This window comes from Apium graveolens, chromosome 8 (genome assembly GCF_009905375.1).
Source record: "Apium graveolens cultivar Ventura chromosome 8, ASM990537v1, whole genome shotgun sequence".
Lineage (NCBI taxonomy): Eukaryota > Viridiplantae > Streptophyta > Magnoliopsida > Apiales > Apiaceae > Apium > Apium graveolens.
In genome coordinates, this window is record NC_133654.1 from 21,871,555 (window position 1) to 21,876,862 (window position 5,308).

Here is a 5,308-nt window from a genome sequence, read left to right on the forward strand (position 1 = left end):
ATCGGTATGACAATCAATAGTCATACCGAAAGTCTTGCTAGCTCATTTTAATTGTCTTGGTAGTTGTAAATTTTGTCATACCGAAAGTCTTGCTGGCCAAAGAAGATTGTCATGCCAGTACATGTTTACATTCGGCTGTTTGATAAAAAGGAGCAGAAGTCTATTATTTATAAATCAATAAAACAGAACACAAACTCAAGAACAAAAAGAAAAAGGAGCAGAAAAATATTTCATCTCATCTGCAACTTCAAGATCAATTTCTAGATTGTAAAGTTAAATCCAATCAACTAGAAATACTTATCTTGTTCTTGTGTATCAATCTAGCGGATTAAAATCCCTAGAACTTAATCTCAAATCGCATTTAGCATTTGATCTTTTAATTACAAAAATAGAAAAAGTTCATGTCGAATTTATTCTAGATTTGTAATAATTGATTTGAGATTAATCCCTTGTAACCGATACCGTAGTTGTAACACCTTTCAAGTTTAATAAAAGTTTTATTTAACTTGAATTTTGTTTCACAATTTTATTCCGCATTTTATTCGATTAAATGGTATTGTTTGCATTCAACCCCCCCTTCTACAAACAAATTGGGACCTAACAATTGGTATCAGAGCCTTCTGATTAACGTACAAATCTAGATCCTAGACTTTTGTGTTTCTTTCACTTCTTGAATTTTTTATTCACTCAAAAAAATTCATAATGACTACACAAAAAGTTGGAACCGTTAAAATTCCACTTTTCGATAAAGAAAATTATGTTATGTGGAAGAAGAAGATGCTACTGTTTTTACAGGTTGCTAATCCCAAATATTTGCAAGTTTTGAAGAAGGGTCCAAAAATTCCTATGGTTATGGAACCAGAGGTAATAGAAAATGATGTGGTGATCACCAAAGCGAGAACTTATGTGAAGGATCCTGAGGACTTCTCTCCTGCTGAAATAGAAGAAGCTTCCCTGGATGCTAGCCTTCAATTAATCTTAGTAGATTCCCTTAATCCCCTGATGAATAGACATGTGATGAATTGTAAAGATTCCAAACATATCTGGGAAACTATTGAGATTATTAATGAAGGCACAGAGGAAGTTAGGGAGAACAAACTAGAAATCCTAACCTCTGAGTATGAATACTTTAAATCCAATCCAGGAGAAGGAATCACTGAAGTGTTTGAGAGGTACAATGCATTGATCAACAACCTGAACATTAATGGTAAATACTATTCCATCAGGGAGGTCAACAAAAAGTTCCTTTTAACACTGCCAACTCATCTCGAACATAGAATCACTGCCATTAGAGAAGCAAGAGATCTGAGTGAGATTTCTTTGGAAAGGCTCTATGGTGTGTTAAAGACTTATGAGTTGGAGCAGATTCAGCAGAAGGAAGTTTACGGGAAAGGAAGAGTGGTCAGCACGTCTACTGCTCTAGTAGCTGATGAACAACAACAACAACCACAATATCAACAACAATCTCAACAGTCAGAAAGAATGGTACAGTCTTCCAAGGTTGAAGATAATGTGATAGTAGCAGAATTTGATTCTCCTACTACAAATCAATCAGGAGATGATTATTATTCCTTGGAAGAACTAGAGCAATTGGAGGATGAGTCAATGACCCTGATTGTCAAGAGATTCTCAAATGTCAGATTCAAAAGGAATCCCAAGTTCAAGTACAAGTCCAACTACAACAGATTCCAGAAAGGTGGATCTTCATCCTCTAACACCAGCAGTGGTGGGTATAAAACAGGGATGGTTGATCGAAGCACCATTCGATGCTTCAACTGTAATGAGTTGGGACACTTTGCCACAGAATGCAGGAAGCCAAAACAAGCTAGGAAGAACTCTTATGATTCTAATCAGAAGAGTAAATCTGAAAGGGCGTACCTGGCAAAGGGAAGAAGCTGGGATGATACTGACAGTGAAGATGAAGAAGTTGGGAATCTTGCTCTCATGGCTAGTAATGCAAGCACCTCATCGTCAAGAAAAGAGGTAAAATTTACTGATGTTGAATTAGTTTATCATCTAGGAGGTTCATTAGATTGTGCTCGTCGTGATAATGAATTGTTAAATCAACAAATCAAAGACCTTGAGAAAGAGGTCAATGAAATAAGACTTGTGCACATTAATCAAGATAAACTAAAAGAACAAGTATCTTTTCTAGAGAATAGAGTTGACTGTTATAGACAACTCGAAACTATTCTCAAAGACAAGATCACCGGTCTTGAGGCTAAGGTTAAAGCTTACTTTAATTCTTGTTCGAAGTCCAAAGAGTTTTACAATAAGCAAGCTGTTAATCAAACACATGGAATAGGTTATGATTACAATGCTGCTATTGGAAAATTAGGCATAAACTCCCCTCCTCATGTATGTGCTAAAGGCAGGGAAGTACCACATGTGCTTAAGGGTGTTGATGAACCCCTCTATAAAGAATCAATTGCTGAACCATTTGATGAGACCTCTTTTATTATTCAAGAAGAAATCCGTGCTGAAGATAATGCTAATGGGAAAGCTGTCTCCAAGTCAAGTGTGTCAAAAGTTCCAGTCAAGGTTGTGAAAGCAACTGAGACTAACTCAGACACACATGAGTTGGATAACACAAATGCCATGTCTACCATGCATAAGTTGCCTATTGTTAATCCTTCTCATAAAGCATGTGGTGTTCCTGATTGTATGTCTTGTGCTTTTAATCTGTTGTTTGCTTATTTTAATGGTAAGCATGTTTCTAATGATAAGACTACTCCTCGTCAGCATGTGAATAATAGAAAGCATGATAGGTCTAAGACTGCTAGTCCTCCTAAAGCTAGAAAGGAGACATTTGTGCCTAAGCCTAAACAGAAATTTGTCAAGGCTGTTCACAAGGTCAAATGTTCAGTCATTGAGAACGTTGAGAATATTGAAATTAAGAATGTTGTTTTGCCTGATAAAGGCCAATTTTACAAGTATGCCGGACCCAGCCAAGCTTGGGTTCCGAAGAAGGTCTAATCCATTTGTATTGCAGGGCATTAAACAGGTACAACCGGTAGTGTGGATTCTTGATAGCGGATCGTCAAGACATATGACCGGAGATAGAGCCCTGCTATCAAATGTGGTTGAGAAAGCTGGCCCAGTGGTTACCTTTGGAGATAACAGCAAAGGTTTAACGGAGGGATATGGCTGTTTGCTAGCTGGAAATGTTATCATTGAAAATGTTTATGTTGTGCAAGGACTTGAACACAATCTGCTTAGCATTAGTCAGTTCTGTGACAACGGCTACAATGTTTTATTCGACAAGCTGAAGTGTCAGATTCTGCACAAGAAAAGTGAAAAACCCTCCTTAATGGGAATCCGGAAAGGAAATCTGTTCGTAGCTGACATGAACTCTGGAAGCAATCTTGAAGTCAATTGTTTCTATGCAAAGGCATCGTCAGATGAGAGTTGGCTATGGCACAAGAGACTTTCTCATCTCAATTTCAAAACAATGAATTCTCTTGTCAAAAGAGAATTGGTAAGAGGTCTGCCTCAGCTGGAATTCTCTCCAGAAGGACTATGTGAGGCTTGCCAGAAAGGAAAGTCAAAGAAAGCAAGTCACAAAGGCACTGACACATCTTCCATAACTGGTGTTCTGCAATTATTGCACATGGATTTATTTGGTCCAGTTAATATCCTTTCTATGTCAAAGAAGTGTTACTGTCTTGTGATAGTTGATGACTATTCCAAGTATACGTGGGTTTTATTTCTTCACTCTAAGGATGAAACACCACAAGTTGTGATTGATCATATCAAGATGATTGAGTTAGATTCTAACGTCCCTGTTAGAGCAATAAGGTCAGATAATGGGACAGAATTCAAGAATGCACTTCTCAATGGATTCTGTACAGACAAAGGGATTACCAGACAATTTTCAGCTCCCAGAACCCCTCAGCAAAATAGAGTGGTAGAAAGGAAGAATCGTACATTGATTGAAGCTGCGAGAACGATGTTAAGTGAATCAGGTCTTCCAATGTACTTTTGGGCTGAAGCTGCCAATACTGTATGTTATACTCAGAATCGAACTCTAATCAACAAAGACTTCATGAAAACTCCTTATGAGATTTTGAATGAACAGAAACCTTCTATCAAATACTTTCATGTATTTGGTGCCAGATGCTTCGTGCTCAAGGATGGAGATGATCGTCGTGGTAAGTTCGAGGCAAAGGCATATGAGGGTATTTTTGTTGGATATGGAAGAAGATCATATAGAGTGTATATCATTAATCAACACAAAGTAACTGAAAGTGTCAATGTTACATTTGATGACACTAAACTCCCTAGTATCCAAACTGAAGATCCTTCTGAGAAACTGAAGTTTGATGATACGTCAGATTCAGAATCAGAACATGGTCAAGAACCTGAGGTTGTTGCTGGTGAAGAACCTGTTAATCCTGATGATACTCAAGGTAATAGTGATGGAAACTTTGGCAACAATGGAAATACCACTGCTACTGACGGAGAATCTTCAAGTCAACATGGCAACAACTCAGGGGGAGATGCTGAAGGATCATCTAGTAGGACACAACATCACAATGAATTTCAAGGCGAATCATCAAGATCAAATATTCCAAGATAGACTGTCTGGAATAAAGCTCACCCTTTTGAGTTGATTATTGGTGATCCAGATGTTGGAGTCAGAACTAGACGTGCTACTCAAAATGAGTGTCTGTTCTCAGGATTTCTTTCTGAGATGGAACCTAAGAAAATTGAAGAAGCACTGACTGATCCAGATTGGGTGATTGCTATGCAAGATGAACTCAATCAGTTTGAAAGTCAACAAGTCTGGAAACTGGTACCTAGGCCTGTACACAAGAAAGCTGTTGGTACTAGGTGGGTATTCAGGAATAAACTAGATGAAGATGGTGTGGTTACAAGAAACAAGGCAAGACTGGTAGCTAAAGGGTATTCTCAAGCTGAAGGCATTGATTATGATGAAACCTATGCTCCAGTGGCTAGACTTGAGGCCATCAGGATATTTCTGGCATTCGCAGCATTTTCAAACTTTAAAGTTTATCAAATGGATGTCAAGAGCGCCTTTCTGAATGGAAAGCTGGATGAAGAGGTATATGTAGAGCAACCTCCTGGTTTTGAAGATCCAGATCATTTGGATTTTGTCTTCTTTCTTTTCAAGGCTATCTATGGGCTAAAACAGTCTCCAAGAAAATGGTATGACACTCTCTCTGAATTTCTTATTGAAAATAGCTTTATTAGAGGTGTCATAGACAAAACTCTCTTTTCTAAAAAACATAAGAATGATACTATATTAGTCCAAGTCTATGTGGATGATATAATATTTGGGTCTACT